Source organism: Dysidea avara, chromosome 6 (assembly GCF_963678975.1).
Source record: "Dysidea avara chromosome 6, odDysAvar1.4, whole genome shotgun sequence".
NCBI classification, from domain to species: Eukaryota; Metazoa; Porifera; class Demospongiae; order Dictyoceratida; family Dysideidae; genus Dysidea; species Dysidea avara.
Genome location: NC_089277.1, coordinates 10,956,939 through 10,981,462, shown reverse-complemented (window position 1 = coordinate 10,981,462; position 24,524 = coordinate 10,956,939). Strand labels below are relative to the sequence as shown.

The following is a 24,524-nucleotide window of genomic DNA, read 5'->3' as shown; positions in this document are numbered from 1 at the left end:
AGTTTGCGCTGTCCCATTGCTGAGGCACCGATTGCTGTGCAGGTCGCTGAGGCCCATATGTAAGATAATTTGTTTTGTACTGTTTTATCTTATGTCATTAATTTGTAAAAAAAAAAATTCTCTTCCCAGTTGTTTTCGGTCTCATGATCGAGAAAAGCGTAGGACTTATGAACAGCGTGTGCGTGAAATTGAAAGGGCATCATTCACACCTCTTGTGTTCTCAGCTTTGGGAGGAATGAGCAAGCCTGCAGAAACCACCTACAAAAGATTAGCCTCACTCCTTACTACAAAGAAGAATCAACAATATAATGTTATGATCACCTTTATTCGCTGCAGATTATCTTTTTCCCTACTACGTTCAGCTATCATTTGTCTTCGTGGAAGCCGTTCTGCTGCTGGTCGGCCTCATAAAGATCTCACTGACTTTTCTCTTGCTGTGAGTGAGAGAAAGCTCCCTCTTTCTGACTGATGAACTACCGTATATGACCGTATTAAAGCGGGCTCAAATACACGCAGGGGCTCAAATATACGCCGGGTACAGCTAGTGGACTGTCATAATAAACGCCGGGGTGCTAATGATATGCACTGAAAGGTACGGTGGCCCTGGAGGTCGCGCTATGCGCTATGTGACAACTCCTATGTAACTAGCGCTATGTGACAACTGCTATGTGCCATGCGCTATGTGTCCTTTAAGCGCCCCAAGATCGCCTGCTTCGTTTAGGACAGGAATAACCCTTTAATCCTCGCTTTAATCGACTGATGAGCGAAGTCATCAGTGCTACTGGGCATTCTTTTGGACTTGACGGTCTCTAGTAAGATGATAACGACGAAAAACATCAATCATTAAGGTGTGTATCAATAAGAACAATTCACTCTTGGTGGCTTAACACGGTAGTTGGTAAAATGCGGATTTCCGCGTCCATTAATGTTATCACGTGATTTCAAAACGAGTCATTTTGTGGTATTTAATATTCTCGCTCGTTACTATGTAATGGACGCTGCGTTAGAAGTAGGTGACAGCAGCAGCAGCCAAGAAGAAGAGAAGGAACCATCGTCGAAGAAACGCTATTTATATATCAATAACTATCAAGAATTTACTTCCGCTTTACATCACCATTTACTTACTGATTTTAAAACTTAAGTTTGCATCTTTTTTTTTGTAATAATTATTATGTAACATATTATACTATACTATACATGTATATGTGTATGTATGTATGTATGTATGTATGTATGTATATATGTATGTATGTATGTATGTATGTATGTATGTATGTACGTAAGTGCTGCGTATGTATATTATGTATATGTATGTATGTACTGTGTATACTCCTCCTATATGGAAGAACGGCTATGCCGAATATAGGAGTTTAAAACCAAATTCAATTCAATTCAATTCAATTCTATTCTCGCTTGTTCGAAATGGAAGCTAAGTTTGAAATAGATGACTGCAGCAGTGGGGAAGAAGAGAAGGAACCAGCGTCGAAAAAACGTTATCCTCGGTCGTTAGAAATGGATGAAACGTTAGAAGTAGATGACTGCAGCAGCGAAGAAGAGGAGGAACCAGTACCGAAGAAACAAAGGTAAGCCATGGTGTGCAATGAGTAACTCAGCGTAGCTATATTTGGCTGCCAGTAATTTAACTAAGTACACGGCCGTCGAGCATGGTAACTTCCTGAGGAAGCACTAACTTGCACCGCTTGAGTCTGGGCGGCTTGTTACAGCGGTGTTGTGAGCGCTGTTCAAAAGCTATGCATGGGTCCGAGGATAACGTTTTTTCGACGCTGGTTCCTTCTCTTCTTCCCCACTGCTGCAGTCATCTATTTCAAACTTAGCTTCCATTTCGAACAAGCGAGAATAGCGTTTCTTCGACGATGGTTCCTTCTCTTCTTCTTGGCTGCTGCATGCTGCTGTCACCTACTTCTAACGCAGCGTCCATTACATAGTAACGAGCGAGAATATTAAATACCACAAAATGACTCGTTTTGAAATCACGTGATAACATTAATGGACGCTGAATTCCGTAACGGAATTCCGGAAATCCGCATTTTACCAACTACCGCTTAACACTGTAGTCATAGACATACAAACCTTAGGTACCTAAATTTATGGTAACAAAGTTTGTCATTTAATCTTATTACGTGCATGAGTGACAAGGATGATGCCAAGTGTAGTTTTGTCCAGCTTCTGCACTAGCATTTGCATAATGCACCTATCAATGTTAGGCCCCTACTCCCCCAGTACGGGCCATGTGGGGATTTGACACCCTGCAAGAGCAATAACCCCACTACTGGGGCCTAAGTGTTTGTCTAATCCCCTACCTACCACCTACACTGTTAAAATGAGGTGTTACAGGTGCACCCATCGTGAAGGTGTTCATGTACACCCATGGTATTTACAACACCCTAAGGGAGTACTGTAGCACTAGGGGTGTTATTGAACACCACAAATGTCACTTTATTCCCCATAATAGCTAAGCCACTGTAAGGGTGTTTGCCTACACCTTGGTATATTGAAACCCACAATCAGATGCTTCTATTAAAAATTAGGTTATAAATACATTTTGTTAACTTCTATAAGAGTGACTTGGAAACAACCATGTGATAAGTATAAAAGTGTTGCAAAAATATGTGTACTGCTAATGTGGTTTGTTGTTGTTAATCATTACGTATAAATTGAAATCAACATGAAGGTTACCAGAATGTTATAGCAAGCCTACATTTCTTTTCAACAAAATGCCACCATGAAGAGCACTAGAACACCTTTAAAGTGTACTGTGACGCCTTTATAGCTATTCCTAGAACACCCTTAGGGAGTATTGTAACACCTTTGTAACACCTTTTAGTTGCTCCTAGAGCACCCCTGGGGAGTACTACAACTCCCTTCAAAGGAGTTTAATTTAAACAGCAGTTAGAACTCCTCTAAAGGTGATTGGATTACACCCTATTTTTAACAGTGTATATTCCCCGAGGTATTCCCCCACTCCATGATCAACGCCGCTTCGCTGGCTACGGGTCAACGTCACGTGATTTAACTAAATATAGTTACACAATTCGATTGTTATAAAAATACTTGTGTCAAAAGCCCCACTACTGGGGGTAACCTTGTAGGTGAACCCCCGTATAATCCCCCTATGGATCCCGTACTGGGGTTACAATTGATAGGCGCATAACAAAGAGTCAAATTTAGTGTAATTATATATTTTAAACCTTTGTTAATGTTCCACTATGAATAATTTGGTGCTGGAAGAGGAATCCCATTATATCATAGAAACATAGGGGTCCTATAGTATTCTGCGATTAAAGATTATGGGCCATTAGTGGTCACTTACTAATGCCGCCCAGAGTGGACAAAATCCATCCCGTCACGGCCTGATCTATTCTGCGAAGTGGACTGATAGACTACAGAGGAGGATTAACAACAAATTGCTAAAATCTATATCTGAGATTGGCACTGGGGTGTTGATGGTGTCACCCTTGTTCTCGGCTTCACTGCAGATCCGGGTGATATTGTTGTCATACTGGGATATGCTGTAACAGTTCTGAGGATATTAAGTGCAGTCAGCGCATACAATAGAAATCCTTTAGTCATTGGAAATGATATACCATGCAATAGTTTAATAAACAAGTGGACATTTCCATGAGATCTTACAATAGGGTTATCAGATTATGGAGATGCTGTTGGGCATATCGTGTTTGACAATTCTAAAAAGGAACGCATTGTGTTTAAATACATCACCGTACGCCTCTATTCTACAAGTACCATACGCAAGGAAATTTTGATGTAAGAAAAATTTGACGAATTCATACTTCATCAGATTTAACAAATTAAATGTTGACAAAAGTCAAGAAATTGTAGATATAACTTGTTCTGTTTAAGGTGCTTTAGAGCATTTGACAAGTATAAATTTGACAAATTGGTTGATTCGTCAAATTCGTCAAATTTTTCTTACGTCAAAATTTCCTTGCGTATGGTACACAACATACACAAGTATACATAGGAATTAAGCCTGCATGACAGCTACATGTTAGGGCTGGAACCAATGTACAAATACACCCTCTGAAGCTTCTTTCAGAAATATTACCAAAGCTTTGAAGCTTTGTTACTAATGTTGTGTCAATAATTATTGAACATACTTGATGGTTATTAGGGTGTATACTGTAATAAAGGTTCCTACACTTTGTTATAACTCCAGTACAACCATTGTTTGAACTACAACTACACCAAAAATGTACTGCCAGAAGGAGTATCAATACTTGTACAACTGGCTTAACATGTTAGTATCCATGGTAATGAAGCCTTGGTGGGGTAAAGCGGCATCCGAATGTAATGAGACCGAATGAACCTTCAAAGCTTCGAACTATTTGTCTCATCCTATTACGTACAGCATACAAATTGTAGCGTGCCATGTGGTTGCCATGGCATTCAAAATAATATGTAAATGCTCCATGCACACTGTACAAAGGGTGGAAAGGGTATTCTTCTTGTTTATCATAGTTGTTGTCCGTATCTTACAGGTAGCATGTCACTGTTAAGAAAAGGCTCCCAGCACAGTATTAGGTTAGCTATATTTGTAACCATTTGTATATTATTATAAAAAAGATATGTGACCGGATCAGCGAAAACCCGACATAATGTCGCAAGCCTAATTTCTCAGTATAGGCTATTGATTGCAATGCGTAAAATGTTTGCATAAATGACAAAAAATCGTAAAATTTTAGAACACTTTGTCTTTTATGAAGAACTGGTGCAATGATAAAAACATGGGTACCATCTTATTCACCTACTCAAGAGGAGTTCGAAAATCATTGTTTCATAGTGGATACATGAGTTATGGGCATTTGTTTACGTCATGTCGAGGCAGTCGTATGTGATCAATTTTTCTTTGCTGATTTCATCTCTATGTAGTGAAGAAAGGTGGTAGGAGAAAAACTCACCATGTAATGGACTCCCCTATTCATAGCGAACACGATGGTGCAAGTTGCAACTCTGTACTGCATTGCATTTGTAAGTTACAGACTTACAGTCGTTTTTCTAAGCACCTGCAATTTATTTTCCCAATACTTGCTGTACAAATCGATCTTTCCGTTGCTGCTAATTTGTAGCACTGTAACTCCAAAAGTTGCTGGTATACAAGGCTGAAACTTGGCTAGAGCATGCACTCGGGTAAGTAGATTATAAATATTCAATAATAAAGAATTTGAGAAATGTGCCATTATGTCAGGTTTTCGCAGATCCGGTCACATATATTGTTTAACCAGGCTTGTGCCTTGCACCTGGTCACTGCAATTTATATTGAAAAAAAAGTGTGTGTGTGTGTGTGTGTGTGTGTGTGTGTGTGTGTGTGTGTGTGTGTGTGTGTGTGTGTGTGTGTGTGTGTGTGTGTGTGTGTGTGTGAGGCAGCATAGCCAGGTGGTTAGGGCATCGGCCTGGTAATTGAAAGGTACGATTCCTGGTTGAGCCACTTTGGTGTTGTTGTTTCCTTGAGCAAGAAACTTTACTCACATTGCTCCAGTCTACCCAGTTGTTTAAGTGGGGACCTGGTGGCCTGGTGTAAACTAGGGAAGCAAATGCCCGACTATCCTTGTCTCGCTTAGTGGTGTTTGGGTCGTTGTGGAACTTTAGGTTCCGCGACCTCTCTCCAAGAGACCTAAACAGTCCTCCTGCGGGTTACTAGCCCTGCCCCAGGAGGATTTGCCTGCACAAGGCTCAAGTGCCTGAGTGGTGCACAGGCATCCCAGTGCTGGTTTACTGGGCGGCAATAGCTATGTTTCACATGGCTGCCGGAGGCTTTGTGTGTGTGTGTGCGTGGGTGTGTGGACGCCCTGGTAATCGAAAAATTCCAGGTTTGATTCCCAGCTGGGCCACTTAGGTGTTTTTGTTTCCTTGGGCAAGAAATTTTACTCACATTACTCCAGTCTACCCAACTGTTAAAGTGGGGACCTGGTGGCCTGGTGCCAACTGGGGAAGCAGCCCACCCAGCTGTAACATCAATGGGTACCTGGTGTAAACTGGGGAAGCAAATGCTCAACTGTCCATTTCTCCTATAGCAGTTGAAGGTACAGGTGGGACTTTGGGTGCCCACACCTTCAACTGTGAGACATGGTACAGCCTCCTGTGGGTTACTAGTCCTGCCCCAGGAGGGCATGCCTGCGCTGACTCATAGCACCTGAGTAGCGCACAGGTGCCCTAGTGCTGGCCACTGGGCAGCGTGACCGCTTAGCGGCAGCTGAAGACTTTGGCTTTGCTTTGGCTTTTATGTGTGTGTGTGTGCGTGTGCGTGTGCGTGTGTGTGTGTGTGTGTGTGGAGGCAGCATAGCCAAGTGGTTAGTGCATTGGCCTGGTGACCGAAAAGTCCCAGGTTTGATTCCCAGTTACGCCACTTTGGTATTGTTGTTGTTTCCTTGAGCAAGAAACTTTACTCACATTGCTGCAGTTTACCCAGCTGTTAAATGGGGACCTGGTGGCCTGATATCTATTGGGAAAGCAGCCCACTCAGCTATAACATCAATGGGTACCTGGGGAAGCAAATTCCCAACTGTCCTTAGTGGTGTTGGAGTCGTTATGGAAGTTAAGGTCCTGCAACCTCTCTCCTTGAGACCTGCTGCAGGATACTAGTCCTGCCCTAGGAGGATTTGTCTGCATTAGACTCAAGTGCCTGAGTGATGCACAGGCATCCCAGTGCTGCTTCACTGGGCAGCAATAGCTGTGGTTTACACAGCTACTGTAGCTTTACTTTTGCTGTGCTTTTTGTGTGTGTGTGTATGTTTGATTCCCAGTTACATTGGTGTTGTTATTGTTTCCTTGAGCATGAAACTGTACTCACATTGCTCCAGTCCACTCAGCTGTTAAATGGGGACCTGGTGGCTTGGTGTCAACTGGGGAAGCAGCCTAGCATCAATAGATACCTGGGGAAGCAAATTCCAACTGTTGGGATTTCAGGTGCCCACACCTTCATCTGTAAGACATGGTACAGCCTCCTGCAGGTTACTAGTCCTACCCCAGGAGGATTTGACTCAAAGCACCTGTGTAACACACAGGTGTCCCAGTGCCAGTAAACTGGGTAGCAATGGCTGTGTTTTGCTGTAAGCTTCAGATCTTAACTAAGGCCTGCACTTGGACAATTATATTTCGTGAGATTGGCTGCATAAAATTGTATTGCTTCTTTCTTTTTTTTTACTTTTTCAACAGAAGTGAACTACAGCTGCCGGTCGTTTTGCTTTGCCTTTTGCTTGTGTGTAGCATATGCATTGAATAATCAATAGCTGGGGTATAATGAGATGGGACTTTTGGTTTCTCAATTATTATTAATAGACAACTTCCTATTGGCTACCAAGCCTTGATTTTATAGTGCACAGGTATCACTGGAGATGACTGAAGAACTTGAAATTTTATGTATAAAAGTTACATTATTAAATTGGGGTTAGGGTTCCCTCCCCAGATATTCAAAATCAGTGAAATCTTTTCCCCTAGGCTATACAGTAATGAATGTGTAACTCATTAATCAGATCGCCTCATTATATTATTACAGTGACCATGTCAAGTACAGTGAAACATCTATTTAACGGATACTTTGGGACCAATCAATTTTGGAAAAATTTTACTGTTATAAAGAGGTTGTCGTCTTTCAGAGTTGGTAAAGGTCTATAGGGACTTCAGAAACTGTCCTTTATAAGGAGGTTGGGTGTACAGTGTCCTTTACAGGGAGAGTTCTTTAACAGGGGTTCCACTGTACGTCCCAAACACATGCAGCTAAGGTGAAACAGTGACCATTTCAAGTAGGTCACAAACATAACCAAGGTATACTTTGTGATCTCATTAATAAGATTGTAGTGATGTCAAGCAGGTCCCGAACATAGCTAAGGTGTACTTCACAACCTCATTAATAAGACCACCTCATTATAGTGACCATGTCAAGTAGGTCCCAAACACAACTAATGCATACTTTATGACCTCATTAATAAGACCACCTTGTTATAGTGATCAGTTACTTATGTACATTATCTTGTCGTGATATGGGATCATTGTGAAGTCGTATGATATTTCCACAGGTATTGTTTGAAGTTTACAGACACTTCAGGGACGTGGACGTCGATCTAACTGGCTACTGCTGTTGCTATGTCACAAATCCCTTGCAGAATCTTATTCACTACAGGTGTGTCCCCTCATGTGATCCTTAGAACACATTGTTAAAATCCCTGTTGTCCACATGAAGGATTATCAATACTACTATGATCCTACCTACCTGTAGTAGCTTGATGTTGCTGTTGCTACAGTTGCCATAGTCACTTCTCCACTGGTTAAGAAAATTATACTTCCATGGCAACCAGGTGGAGCAAATCAGCATCGTGTGTTTTTGTAGTTACAATAAAAAGTTTGTCTGTTGCAGGACAGCACTTTACAGGTTGCTGCCTGACTAGTATCATTGTAGATACACTGCTAGGCAACCTGTCCGGCTGCTTATTTGTTCTGCGATCATGTAATCCAACCCCTCCGGCACTGTCAAGAACAGGATACTCATCAGTTTTATGTTGCCGTGGTAGACAACATGTGTGTTCTTCCATGGAATGCGAGTTCTAATCGACTGTTTCAGATATTAACATTATGATTTGACATATATGCTTGGCACAGGTAATGGTTGTTTCCACAAAGACGGAAGAATACTAGCTAACAGATAATAAAATAGTATTGTTAAACAATTTTTTAATTATTGTACATAACTAGAGTCAATCCAATCAAAAATCACTACGGGTGCTGGGGGAACTCCCTTGATCATTACTGTTGGGACAAGAAAAATTAATGATCATTATGTGTCCATATATAATATACATATATTCTAATGGTTCTTGAGTGTCACACAATTTAAAGTGGAAGAAAACACGTGAGACAATAAAGTTTGATGCTTGAAATCTTGTGTTTTTCTTGCAGTGCAAGAAGCTCTAAACCAGACCTCCATCTAACTCACATGGGCTACCCATTTCTTGCAGGTTGCTGACATAAGGAGAAACATTATCATGTATTACTAATACCTTGAGGGTATGTACGGACAATAAAGATAAGTGACACACCCACCTTCTCTAGTCAACCACTAATCAAAGATGCTGTTGTCCCCTGATGAAAGGGCAAGGGAGGCAGTTCTGTTGAAGAAAGGTGGTCATTGATACAAAAAGGGTAGAATTGAAGTATGACAAAAAAAAAATCCGTAACAACTGCATCTTTGTTAACAATCATTCAGGTCAAAAATTCTGTCTTTCAGTTGTGTCCCATGAGTATATATACCTGAAGTCCGTATAGACAAACCTGTTGGTACTTCATTACTTATGAACCTTTAATTACTTTAGCATCACCTGATCCATCCTCTGCTACCAGTGGTCTATCAGATCAGTCGAAGTGACTAGATCATATTTGTTTAATGGACACTTGCAGTATTGGATCTATTTCAGAACTATGTGTATTCTCCTGACATCTTTGGTATAACTGAGACATGATTATCTGACAACAATGAAACTTTATCCAATAATAATGATAATACTGTAATTCGTAAATATCGTGATACTCGTGGTGGTGGAGTAATGTTTGCTGTTAACTCTTCCAAGTTTTGCCCTCCCCAATTCAACCAGTCTAGAGCTGCTCACTGTTAGCATTGGATCCAGTACGCCAACTATGTACTGTTTGGCATATTCCCTCCTAACTCAACTGATGAATATCAAGAATTTTATATTAATACCTTCAAGGATCTTACTAGCCATTATGATTTAATCCTGATTTTAACCTTGGAGATATTAACTGGGATTCCCTGTATGGTCAATCCCCTCTATCATCAACCTAATGTGATTTTGTATTTGACCTAAACCACGCCTGAACCTACGCATACTGCTGGAAACATCCTTGAGCTAATCTTAACCAATGTTCCTGACAATATATATTATATATATACCAATCCCATCAGACCACTTTGTCATAACTTTTCACTTATCATCAATCAGTGATCATGACAGTGACCACAAGGCTATACACCAATCTTAGATGCAATGCTGATTTTACACCTTGTTTTATGTTTGAAGATATTGAATTTGTACTTTAGTAACATTATCAGATATGCTTTACCACGCTTTGTTCCTTCAACTGTTATTCAATCCAATATAGTCAGCCCGTGTGGTTCAATTCTGATGTTAGACATCATCAATTGTCTACATACACTAGGATGAAAATTTTAACAATAACCCCTCTGAATACAATACTTACTCCAAGCCAAGATAAGCAATGCCAAAACTAATTATGAGACAATTCCAAAATCTACAAATGTATCAGAGGATTTACAAAATCTAGGTATATTCCTTCCACCATGTATCATAACTCAACTTCAATAATTCAATTCACTGAGTGTAAGCCATAACATAGAGCATTGGAGGAATAAAATTTTTTCAGAAACAAAGTTATTCATACAATTGGCAATTGTGTGTGGAAGACACAAATGCAGCCTTGAAGAGCATCCATCGCATTATATCGCACAAACAAAATTAGACTTAAAAGCCTTTCCTGCTCCCACCTAATTGCTCCACTAATGATTTCCTCTATTGGCACTTATCAACAGCATATATTGGGTCAGCAACAGCCTGCCATATGTATGTGTGTGGCACACATATGTGGTACAAATTTGGTTTTACAAATAATTCATAATAGGAATGTGCACATGTACCTACATATACAGCCAGTGTTCTATGAAATGCAGTGGTAGACAGGAACAGTGCTCGGTTACAACAAATCCATAACAGTCAAGCTGTGCAAAGGGTGTAGTGGTACTACAACTGTAGTTAGCTATAAACTAAAAGTAAAAAGTATTGGTCTAGCTGAAATTTTAATTATTGGAGTAATTTCTTGGTGATTTACTTCACAGTTTGGCTATTCTATCTGCAACTTGGCTATTTTGGAATGGATCCCATCATTTACTACTTTACATGTGCTCTATTCAAGGAAGAAAGTCAAGTTGATGTTGAAAACAGAACTTAGACAATTTACTTATAACCATTTAGTTAATGAGATTACATTATTTTAACTAGTATACATTTACTTAATCGCTCAGCATAAAAGTAATAGTGAACTTGTTCATTCCGGTCACCTCTGCCATATTATGTTGCATTATACATGTTAAAGTCACTGTGTACACAAATGACAAAATTAGGAGACTGTTACAATGGTCAGTTTAAATCAGGTGACCTTATTATACAGTGATCCAGTTGGACAGGTTTCATTGTATAGTTGAATATTAATTAGAAGTATTGTGCTATCACAAATGCAGTAAAGCAAACAGGCATAACATGGAAAGTGATCAAAGGAATCAAATGAAACTTGGTGTATGACTTTGACTCATGATGCACTGTCTTTGTGCCAATTGTGAAGAAATTTGAAAAGAGTGGGTTAACATTTTAATTTCTTTGATAATTTAGCATGGAATGACCAAAATACTAGAATTTCCTGAGTTAATATCCCAATTTTCCCAATGCTGATGAAGGTCCAGCAGGTGGTTTAAATTTGAGTAGTCCATAGTATGGAGAAATATTTTGTGGCATAAAATATACTATAGACCATATTGCAAGGTTCAGCCAAAAAAGCCACTTATTCTACCAGACTATAGCTATGTAGGCAGAATCAGGGGATGAACAAAATCATGTGAAAATCAATTTTCACATTTTTGTTCATGAAATTCTAGATTGTGCAGCCTAGCAAAATATAACCTCACCCATATTCATTCATGATCACAATTACATTTTCACAAATTTGTCTCATTCACTCATGAAATTTGTGAAAATTTTGTTCCTCAATATTTTTAACCTATACAGCAATAGAGCCTTTCTAACATGACTAGTTTCAGTTTGGCCTGGAGGTTAGCTATAATTACGTATCACCCAATGCAATGTGGCTTGTATTTACACATTGGAATACAAATTGAAATTATAGAACAGTGACACTACATGCATGACTGGACCAAATGGCATAAATAGATTTCTTAGTTAAGAGATTAACCTTGACCATGGAGCCAATGTCATAAATCGAACCTGCGTCTAAGTAGCTATTAGACCAACCAGCAAGGAACATTTCAAATGTTTTCAAATGCACTTCTATGCTTGCACACCAATTCTACATAAAGCTCTTCCTAAGGTAATTTTATAGATACGTACATATTCCAAACCATCAACATAGCTGGAAGTGCATGAGTCTAGCACGCGCAGCAACAGAGATTCCATGCAAATAATCTTATAATTCTTTATACTTCTGTAGGTTCCTTGTTACAACTTTAGCCCATATACCCATTTAGTTGATAGAATTATTTGGTTTCAGTATTATATGCCTCTACTGCATATACTGTGCAAGTGCAACCCCTTCCCACCCCCTATATTGTACCCTATATGCACCCTTTGATAGCTCATGGGTCTGCTCCTGATACTCATGCCCAATTGAGGTGATTAGCTGCCAAATTATATGATCACTGAATAAGAAACCTTTCTTTTAACTTATTTAAAGTATATGCAGGAAAATAATGGCATTTGTTACTTATAAAAATGTCTACAACTTTGGAACAGAGTACGCTATGCACTTTCTGTAAGTATCAACTTGCTCTTTAGAGTAAAAGCGCATTAATTTGGTACCAAGGTTGTAGATTTTGAGCCATTTATAAGTGAAATAGAGGAAAAACTGCCAATTTTAAGTATAAAATTGAATACAAAGGTCAAATATGAGGTGGCTCCCTTTCTGAAAATGGCCTTTATGGTATAAACTATGTACCAAGTTTCATGCTTTTATCAAAAAGTGCACAAAAATGTGCTTAGGAGCTCTACTACATCCTTTTCCACACAAGGCAAAAGTTGTAGAAAAATGAAATTAAAAATTTTGCGTCTTTTGCACATTTGGATAAAGGAACAAACCGTTAAATATTCTTTCTGTGAAGTTCCCACAGCATCTTTAATTTTGCTAGGAGCAATTAACTTACAAATTGGGTGATTATGTGATCTAAATGACTAAAACTAAGTCTTTAGATAATGCTACATATTATGTAGAAAAGCTTGATTTAATATAACCCAATTTAGTTGTCTGGATTAAGTGGAATGAAATGGTGGTGGAATCAAACTATACATTAAATTTCACCTAGTCCTTACCTATTAATAATGATCACCTCTTTATAAAGACCATGTTAATTTATGTATGAGTGGCCCTACAGGAAAATTTCAAAAATATGCCACAGACCACCTGTGGAGCATTGGAGCTAGGCAATGGGTGTTCATCTATCTTATGTTAAAATTTTAGCCTGATATACAATACAGTCTTCCATGGAGATATGGTCAACTTACTGTTTAATACATTCAGTATGCACAAACTGGACTTAATGGTGACAAATTATCGGTGACTTTGTGACAAATATTTCCATTCTTGCAGTCTATTATATAAACAGACATTTCTGATGTTTAATCAAGGAGAACTGATACTTTAATTTGTTTGTATCATTATTAATTTTTATAGCAATGATTGCATTCTATTACGTCTGTGTAAAGCTATGTGTGTTATGTTAGAGCTTTAGCTACGTACATGTTTTTGCAAATTAATTTTCAGGGAAGGTTTGCGTATGTATTAATGTAGGGGTATCCCATTGTACTTTCCATCAGCTATTCATAATCTTGTCTGTTCAGTACTAGTCATGATACAGGCTGGACTCAAAGGTGCAAGATCCATATTATATTGTGTTGAATGAGAGTACAATATCACAGATTAGCTAATTGACTTTGTAGGCTAGCTGCATGTGGCTACCACTATGCAAAAAAAAAAGGTTTTTCTAGGTTTCCATGCATAACTAAATAATTGCGGTGAGATAACCAGAACTGGATTCAAATGTATGAATACACAATGTTCCTAAAAATAAAAATTAATGGTATATTGTATGGGATTTCTCATTAGCAGTTTTTATTTCTGTATTTAAAACAATTAGGGAATATACTTAATTCCAGTCATGAAATATAATAAATATGAATATCGACATTATAATAAATATGAATATTGACATCCTAATCGCTAATTTGCTGTCATTAACTTTGTAAAAATACATTTGAGTTTAAATTCCAATAAAATTGAAGCGGTGGTTTAATTTTGTGCTCTGATTTCTTTGATAATTGTACTATGTCACTTTTGTGTAGCTAATCACAGTCTTTTATTTGTTATTTATCAGTTTTGTACAATGTTATTTTTCATGGTTGGTAGCCACCACTATAGGCCTTCTGTATTCACCTTACCTTTGCGGTTATACTATTCAAGGCCAGACCATTTTTTTCTCACGTGGCCAGACCACACTTTTTCTTTTGGCACTGGTGTTGGGCCTACCCCAACACAAAAGCAGTCTAGCCAAATGAGACTAAATAGTCACAGTGACATAGTTAAGACGTATTATTAATGGTTGAGTGACACATTATACTCACAGCTGAGTGAAGTAGTTACAGACTGCATATTCACATAGATGTAATTTATTGCAACGCAATAAATTGAAGTTAACATGCCTTGGTGTGGGCGTAGAATGGATACAGTGCAAATCTACATACCATACCATAGTAAATGAAGCTAGCATCCTTTAGTGATAAACTAGCTTTTTGAGTAAAGTAATTAGCAACACAGAATCCTTGAGTTGACTGTAAGGTCCATTAGAGAGGCATTGTATATTAGCAGTGCTAGCACCACAGACTGAAATCAACACTTGTTTCGGGTAAAAGTTGAACCAATCTTGTAGGATACATGAAACATAATGATGTCATAATGATTCATTTTAATAAACTGGTTTAACAGGTTTGAGATCATGAGATCATGCCATAGTGCATGGCGTGTTGGCGGACAGAAAAACTTTTTTCCCTCCCTCCCACCCAAAACCATGTATTAAGTATATGTGCCAGTGCATATGTTGTTGTATGCGCTTGTACGGTTGTCCACATAATGTATGTATATAATGTGTATAATTATATAAAATAATAATAAAAATTGAACCTTTGTATGCATAACTTGGTTACATTGCTTACTTGGTTGTTGTGCATCCAATTACTGATATTGAACTTAGATACACCTATATAGTTAAACGGCAACTGAGGACCAAGTGAGGGTGGATGAAGTGCTAATTATCTGTGCATGGCCAAACCAAACCAATTACGCTAAATTTAACTTATATGATTATTCATTGGTTGCTGCTATCACGTTGTGTTGCTATACATATATGATGCGTTGCTGCAATCTTGTACTAATTGGAAGACATATTTGCTTCGTGGTCAATTGTAAATCCAGTTATGTCATATCCACAATGCTTGTCTGCTTGGCTTGTGCAAAAGTTATTACACCCTACTCCAACAATTTCCTCAGTTGCCCTTTCCCCAAAGTACTTGTGTATAGATATCTGTATGAATGTTATTTGTGTTTTGTGCTGTTATGTATATTTATGGCAATGGTGTAATGTTATGTGGTAGATATTTGCATGGTTGTTTGTTTGTTTGGTGTTGTTGTGTACACGTTCTGGCTTTGTGGAAAATGTTATTGTGGTTAGAACTAGGAAAAAGTAGGCAATAGAGCTAGGTGTGGTGGAAGGGTGGTGTGTATAGCTAGGAAAACATTGTTATGGTCGTGTCTATTTTGTATGCACACATACTAAATACATGGTAAGTGGTGATTGCACCCCGGGGGTGTGCACTGCTCGAGTATGCCGAGTGCACACTGCCCCGGGATGTTTCCACACCAATCAGCATGTTAATCACAGAGTAAGTGTTCTGTGTCAACATACTTGGCTATAGCCCACCAGGTGATGTTTATAATAGCCACAGGTTGTAAGTCTGTAGTCTTGTATTATTAACATGTATGGATCCACAACTGCACAGCCAGCCTCCTGTGTATAAACAATAAAACAGGCACTATTATACCAAGTTATGAAATTACTGTTCTTACGTATATATGTAGGTATTATCAGAGTTGGGGGTTACTAGTTACTTTTGTAACTAAGTTATGTAACTGACTACTTTTAAAGTAACTAGTAATATAAATAGTTACTTGCTTTGTAACTAGTAACTTGGAGTTATTGTCTGAAAAGTAACTAAGTTACAATTGTAACTATAACTAATTATGCTTTTAAAGCAAGAGCACCTCAATTTTTGTGCCATATATGCTACAGCCACAATAAGTAGACAGATTCTGTGTAACGTTCTCTATGATTCAGCTTGAGTATGAGACATAGCAATAATTAAAACTGACCTGAAACAGCCACAGAAATGTTATTTTAAGTGCACATATGTATTGCATCCCTTAATGGTGCATATGTCTGAGCAAAATTTCATGTTACAAAAGCTAAAAACAAGTCATAATTTATACTGTGAAAGTAACTAGTAACTAGAGTATTTAGTTACCTTTAGAACAGTAACTGTAACTGAGCTACATGGGATAAAAGTAACGCGTAACTAGTTACTTTTCCGAAGTAACTACCCCAACTCTGGGTATTATATACCTCAATCTAAATGTTCCTAGGGGATTGCAAATGGGAGTTGTACTACAGCCTGTGTACCGGTATATGAACATAACTATATATAAATTATTATACATTTCTGACATGAGTATTATCAAAAATATAACAATGGGGGAGTATATACTCTTGGCAGCATTAATTCATCTACATACATAGCCTCATGATCACATGTCACACCAGATCTGAACAAGGTACAAGTATTCTTGGCCTCGCCTTTTTTACAGCTGGGCTGTTTTTGGCACAGGTCACTATTACATGAAAGATTCCATCTTGTTGTCATGGTAACTGCTGCTGTGGTGACAATGATGAGAGCACATGATCTGGCTGTGATTGGTACATCTCTAAATCGGCTTTGGCATTGTTGTGTTATAATAGATACATATACATACATGGTGGAAATTTTTAAAAAGCAATGTTTTTTTTCTTCTAGTCATATATCGAGAGTTAGCAAGGCTTCACTGACAATACACAGAGGTGTAACTTGCACAATCTGGTATACAGCTTTTCAAAATTACTGCTCGCATAAATTTTACTGAAGTATGTAGCAATAACTTTATTTTCTCTCTGTACCACCTAGGTGAACACATTAAATGTAGAAGGATACCACATCAACCCGTCATGAGTTGATGCATTTTTACTGCGAAGTGCCAAAATTAATATAACTGCAGCCAGAAAATGCTCATCTATCATCATAGGTACTAACTTTCTTTAAATTTGTGTTTGTAATTGAGTGTTTGCATAGAAGCTGAGCACACTATTAGAGCTGACTGCTCAGCAAATAATATATTTAACTTGTTAGACACAATGTATTTGAAGCACACTTTTCTGCCTTGAAATTTTTAAAAGGTGCACTACTATATTAACTTTAACAGCCGTTATACTTATTCAACTACAAAACTACTCTAAAGTAAAGTACAATTAGCTATAAGAACAAGCGTTTGCAGAAGAAATCAGTGTCTTCACACTGCTGTCTGGCTGGAAACCGTGCCAATTGTATTTGCTACCTGTGAGCCATTGACAAGATCACATGGCCAGCATTAAATGATTGCTAACCTTGACAGGATTGTCCACATGTACCATGTGACAAAAATCAAACAGAACTGATAACTGCAACTTGCCTACCATAGCATACAGCAATTGTTAATATTATACACACTATGCAAACACACACACCGGAAAAATATGTAGTCAGTAATGTACTGGACAATGGTCACACATGACTGACACACAGGGGGTGGGGGCACAGTTAAAATTTGGCCAATGCCCATGAATTTGCCAAATTTTTCCCATCCATACAATTATTTTTCTAGTGAAGAAAACAGTGAACCAAGCCGTGAACTAAACAGTTTTCTGCTCAACTAAGGGCCACTGGGACTGGCATCAAACTAAAACATGAGCAAAGGATCAGAGAAGTTGAGATGGGCTCTTTTGTACCGTTAGTGTTTTCCACATTTGGTGGAATGAGTGGGTGTACTAATGTTGTTTACAAATGTCTGGCCTATTTGCTGTCTTTGAAAAGGGGTGTTCCTTACAGTAGTGTTATGGCCTGGCTATGCTGTCACCTTAGTTTTTTGCTGCTGAGTTCAGCAATTGCTTTCCCAGCCATAGGGCTCTTGACCTTGCTCTGATAGAAGGTCAGGTGCCTTTTCCTTAATCCAATAATTTTTTTAGTCTATCATTTGGCTAGCACTTCAACATCTAGTGCTAAGGGTGGTGGCAAGAGGTGCTGGATACCCTGGGGGAAAAAAAATTAAAAAATATTTTTTAAAAATCAAACTAGAGCCAAGCCTGCCTTGACTACTAAGCTAGGTAGGTAGGTACTGTGCACGTGGTATCCTCAAACCTCACCTTGAACCCTCAAAATGTGATGAGTGACAAGTGCTACATGCCATATTCACTATTCCAGAGGGTGTAGATATATATTAGTATGTCAGCATTGACCTAATAACTCGATTTGCCAACAGTGACATTCTGCTTGATTCATTAAATTTTTCCTCTGCCAAAGTTTCCCTCTGTATGTTACATGCCAGACACAAGACTTGATGGGAGGCCAAATCTATTCTGCAGACTGGACTGGCAGACTCATGGACTTCAGGGAAGTAACAGCTAATTCAATGTTTTCTCCATTTGTACATTGTAATACTACCACAAACCAAATCAATTCATACATAATACTAGACGGGGCCACAGCCTCAAGTACAACGTCTGCACCAATTTATTTATTGGAATACACATTTGTAATAGATGGCATTCATTTATAACAATTGCTACTCTATTGCTATTGCCACTCTATCGCTATTCTAATAAAAGTTGTCAGAAAAAAAATGGACAGTCCTACAGTAAGACCCTTAACTGGCTAAGGTGTAAGCTAAGTTTTTCACTACTCCGCTCAGCTGCTACATGTTTGAGAGGATCTACCATCACTTTGGACTCGAAGAATCTGCTGCCATTGATCTTGTTTGTGCAGAGGGCAGGATTGATACACTTGAATGATTTTCTTTGATCTTTTTATTTATCATTTATTTTTGTATGTGTGTATTCTCTTTTAAATCATTCTTATCAGTGGAAAAATTTTTATAACAACTAGCTAACTAATCAATTCACGTGTTGCACTAGTCAGAGGTACAACCACAAGTCTGGCCGTCTGTCTCAAGTTTATCTGATGAGGCGTTATCCCATTTTTTACACGTGACCAAGACAGGGTTGTCTTGTACATTTCCAATAAATTGGGAAAGACAGCTAGACTTAAGGTTGTACCCCAGACTAGTTCCATGTGTGGGATTGGTTAGCTGGTTGTTATATATAAATAAATGCTGGCTTGTACGAGTGTGTATTCCAATATCAGACGCTACACTTGAGGCTGTGGTCCCATCTAGTACTACGTGTGAAAATGTGAATTGATTGGTTTGTGGTAATACTTACATAGAATTAGTCTTGATTACAATGCACAAATGAAGAAAATGTTGAATTAGCTGTTGATCCCGTGCAGTCCGTGAGTCCATCAGTCCAGTCTGCAAAATAGAGGTCATGCACATTTATTATTTGAACGAAAAACGATCAATAACATAATGAGATTAGCAGCGTACCCAAGAATTATTGATGGTGAATGACTATAGTGAATCTCATACAAAAGTACGGGTAGCAAATGCGGCTCAGACTAATACTTGCCACATGAACTACAGATGGGGCTCCTTGTTCCAGTTACTCTGTTATACATGTAAAAGAGTCTACAACTCTGGAGAAACTCTCGTAACGATTCACACTTTATATGCATACCTACAATACATTCGTTCACCATAGTGACATCACGTTTTTATTAGAATGTTTTTGGTTGTAAAGTTGTGCATATCTCTATAGATTAGGCTGTGATGGGATTGTATAGCCTGTCAATAACAATATGTGACTGGGCCTGCGAAAATAGGACATGTAGGCACAAACTACACTTCTTCACATAACAGGTTATATCTCAGCACTGGAATACAATATTTGCATTCTGTAGATTACATCATAAATTCAATTACCGTATAGCCTAAATATTTCGAAGGGGAAAATTTTCGTTGATTTTGCAGTTTTGGGGGTTATCAGCAAAAATTTTAGCCTTGAAATATTTAGACCTCCATATAATCTAATACATTTTGGGAGTGTTTGCGAAAATTTTATTTTTAGCAACACTGCTCAACCTTGAAATATTTAGGCTATACGGTAAATGTTTACTAAGAGCTGAAAATTGCATTGCAATTACAAAAAGTTATGAGTGATGAAACCTTGAAAAATTAGGTAAAAATCATGTGCCCACACGCCCTATTTTTGCAGGCCCAGTCGCATATAGATATTGCCCACTCTGGTCAGCATTAGCAAAAGTGACCACTATTGGCCCATTATCTTTAATCAGAGTACTATAGGACTTCCTCTGTTTCTATGATATAATGGGATTCCTCTTGCAGCACCAAATTCTTCATAGTGGAACATTAACAAAGGTTTAAAATAAGGCCCCTATTTGGTGATTATTAGTTTCTCATCCAGTCTTTCTAATTATTATGATGCGGGCGGGAGGGCATTACCATTAGGCCATTATAACATTAATACACTGATGTCCAAATTTTCTTTCTTTGGCCACATAACTTAATTATTAGTTTTTCATCCTCCTGCACTCAAAATACCAGTGCGGGAGGGCGTATTTTTATTTTATTTTTTACTAACTAGATGGCTGAATTAACTTGCTAAAATGACTCAGAATGCAGTTGCTCTAGCAAGGTATCAACTTCAAAAGATGCTGGATGGCTGCACTAAGCCACCGGTGGTACAAAAAATCCTTGATGAGGTAAGAAAAATGGTGATGTGGGCGGGGATTAGAAACTAATAATTAAGTTTATGTGGCCTTTCCTCCCACAAATTAACATTGGTTTTTAGTTGCAATTGTGCTCTATTGACTTCATCATAGCGGGATTTCAGTTGAATGTTGAAAAACTGTCGAAAATAGAAGTAATTTAGCAAGTAAACAACAGTTCTCCTGGTGATGCATAGTATAGTGCACTGTAGCGTTGATTAAAAAATTCCATCGTGTTTCAATACAAAATATGACAGTTCAGTATCACGTGTTCTTCTAAGCATGCAGAGTAAATAATGGCTTACCATGCGGTAGCCTAAGAAGGATGCGGCGGTGAATGAGAAACTAATAATCACCAAATAGGGGCCTAATTACACTAAATTTAACTCTTTGTTATGCAAATGCTAGTGCAGAAGCTGGACAAAGCTTCACTTGGCATCATCCTTGTCATTCATGCACGTAATAAGATTAAATGACAAACTTTGTTACCATAAATTTAGGTATCTAAGGTCTGTATGTCTATGACTACAGTGTTAAACCACCCAAGAGTGAATTGTTCTTATTGATACACACACACCTTAATGATTGATGTTTTCCGTCGTTATCATCTTACTAGAGACCGTCAAGTCCAAAAGAATGCCCAGTAGCACTGATGACTTCGCTCATCAGTAGATTAAAGGGTTATTCCTGTCCTAAACGAAGCAGGCGGTCTTGGGGCGCTTAAAGGACACATAGCGCATGGCACATAGCAGTTGTCACATAGCGCTACGGCTAGTCACATAGCGCATAGCGCGACCTCCAGGGCCACCGTAGAAAGGGGTTCTAAACTCGTGCCAGGTGCTAACTATACAGTGATGTCTTGTCACCAGTCTTATGATGTCTTGTCTTGTTCGACTATGCCTTCTCTTCTGGTGATGGCCATAGCGTATTTATCGTGGTTATTGTCATCTTTCCGCCCGGCTTCCAATGTTTCACCCAGCAGAGGAGTCCAAATGGGTTTATGTACGTGATGGGCTATGGATTTCGTATTTCGTAGGTACTTTACTGGCACCTATCATTCTCAACGAGTGGCTAGTAAGAAATAAACGCCCGGGTCCAAATTAACGCCGGTCTCGTTTAAACGCCGGGTCAAAAATGATTTATAGGAAATAAACGCCCGGGCTTCTATACGGTCATATACGGTAGGCCTACTATAAATGGTGGGATATCAGTACAGTGGAACCTCAGTTGTCCTTTTCCGGATTCTCAGTAACCGAACTACAGAAATGACTGCTCTACTGGAGTAGTGAATGTTCTATTATAATATTGAAAATTTTGAAAAGCTATTAAAGTTTATTTAAACAGAGTTTAAGAGATTTTGTACCACCCCTGGTCTCAAGGGTTTTGGTTCCACTGTAATCAGAATTCTCATAACTAATTTAGCATAACATGGACCATATTCACCTGAAGATGACACTAGTGCAATGTGTACATGTTTTGTTGTGGCTTTAAACTACCTGAACTGATATGGGCAACTGTTTATGTACAAGTATGTCTAGAGCATGAGGCTATTATTATAATTTTATGTTCATAAATTGAGCATTATGCCTTTGATGAGTGCGTAAACAATTATCTATGACATTCATTCAACTTCTTATACACACTGGACTAAGTTAACTTTAGGACTCCAGGATATGCTTTAAGAGCTTGGTACATGTAATATAGCAAAAACTAATAAAACACTCTAATAGAACAGTCAGTACATGACACACTTCCAAATAGAAATAATGATTGTGGAGGAGACTGTGAGTGTTGTCCCAATACTGATATTAATGGTCAGCCTCAGCATCACATGGTATCTTTCTAATTCCTTCAGTCTTGGACTGAGTTACACATTATCTCGTACCTGCAAATTGTGGTAAAACACTCTAATAGAACAGTCAACACAATAAGGAGAATAACAACACAATAGCCACAGACAACACTTACATTTCATTGGGACAATCACAAGGCTGATCCAGTCTACTGAGCACCAAGTATCACATAAGCTAGGAATATAGGACATTGCATTTGGTTATATCAAAATATTATAATTTTATAGGAACCCTGATTCTCCCAAAGTCACAACTCTCACGTGCACCGTACATGTGACAGAGTGATTCCAACCAACCACCAAACAAGTTTAAATTCTCTTATTACTATAAAGAAACAATCCAATAATGTTGGGTAAATTATTCCTGTAACAAGCTTGTACAATATAGAAGTTAATGATCATCTTTACTGCATATGTACACTACTGATGACAGAGAACTGGGTAGGTGATAAATGACATTGATAAGGCCAAGGGTAATACTTGCAGCAGTGCCTTGGCTAAATTGTACATGATGAACACTAATCTTCTAGATGACAGCTCTTTTAAGGTGTAGAAAGCAACAGGCAAGTCTTTCAGTTGGACATGTACATGTGATAGCATAGTATAATAAATAATTGCTGAACATACTACAGTAAGTCTTTTTAATAAACCATCTAACATAATCATCCATAGACTTGTTCAAATTGAGGGCATAGCTATATATGAATCCATATGACCTACAGTGAACAATGGTAAAGACTTTAGGTACCAGCTAACCTATAATGTATAACTTTGAGCACAACACAAACATCAAGCATAATGCTAGCAGATTGTTGTCATACTGTAAATTGTCATCATAAAAAGAATGTTATAGAAAAAGATCAACACATGTCATTGACACATAGTGAATAAGGCATAGCTACATGTACCCATAAGCAAACTTGATGCTTTAATGATATAAAAGTTGTGACTTGTGAATCATTAAAAATTGAAGGCAAAATTATATAATTGTTATTATGCTCACATGCCCTGTTTTTGCAGGCCCACATTAGAACATTTTGAATTACATCATGGTACTGTATCAACATCATATCAGAAAGATAGACAGCCAAGATGTTTGTCATGTAAATTGTGTACTCTTTAACCTTAACAGTTTAATATGTATACTCCACAAACTAGTTCTCTACAAGTCATCAAGTATAGCTACAGTAATTCTATACCCTAAATTGCGTTAAAATGTCAGTTCAGTTGTCTAGCCCAGTATTAGACACTAACACTTTAGAAGCAGTGAAAATAATTGTTTTACATGCCCAGCCCAAAGCATATCTTTATCTTAATAGTTCATGATGTTAGCACATTTCAGTGTGTCCATAGCAACTAGTTCAAAAGACGATATTCAGATATGTACAACAGAGTGAAAACTATTATGTGTATTATTAAATTGAGCTTTGGTAGCCATAAAAATTACCAGCCTGTTCTCTGTGATATGATTTAGTCACCTCCTCCTGTTACTTCAAGTTATACTGTTTCATCTTCAACACTTTTCAATTCACTAGACCATCATGTGATCTAGTGTAGTGTAGTGAAATGGTTAACAGTAATCTAATGATAGCTCTAAAAACCTATGTATGGGAATGTGGATTTAGTGGAACGAAATAGTGGATTGGTGGATGGAATACTATAGAGGAATGGAATGGTGGAATTGAACAGTAATTTCATCCAGTGATTACCACTTTATATAGACCACCTCCTAACAAAGACCACTTCTTTATAAAGACTGTTTTGCTTTAATTAATGTCTAGATTGTTGCTATCTTGTTGTTTTAGAGTGTATCC

The 24,524-nt window shown here is 38.1% G+C and overlaps 2 long non-coding RNA genes across 10 annotated transcripts; one reads left to right on the top strand and one right to left on the bottom strand.

The window, feature by feature from the left end:
• Window positions 1-599: 599 nt before the first annotated feature.
• On the top strand, window positions 600-9,537 carry LOC136258293 (uncharacterized). 9 transcript variants are annotated; one of them, XR_010702735.1, is made up of 7 exons: window positions 600-848; window positions 4,518-4,560; window positions 8,052-8,155; window positions 8,216-8,569; window positions 8,632-8,881; window positions 8,929-9,036; window positions 9,082-9,537. It is a non-coding gene; the product is annotated as an uncharacterized lncRNA (long non-coding RNA). The 9 variants fall into 9 exon arrangements; XR_010702739.1 differs by having other exon boundaries at window positions 8,632-9,036; window positions 9,082-9,182; window positions 9,236-9,537; XR_010702738.1 differs by having other exon boundaries at window positions 8,632-9,182; window positions 9,236-9,284; window positions 9,342-9,537.
• A 6,264-nt stretch (window positions 9,538-15,801) lies between these two features.
• LOC136258849 (uncharacterized) lies at window positions 15,802-21,615 on the bottom strand. The gene is made up of 4 exons (XR_010703025.1): window positions 21,436-21,615; window positions 17,585-17,649; window positions 16,787-17,535; window positions 15,802-15,901 (listed from the first exon to the last, which is right to left on the bottom strand). It is a non-coding gene; the product is annotated as an uncharacterized lncRNA (long non-coding RNA).
• Between the last annotated feature and the right edge of the window lie 2,909 nt (window positions 21,616-24,524).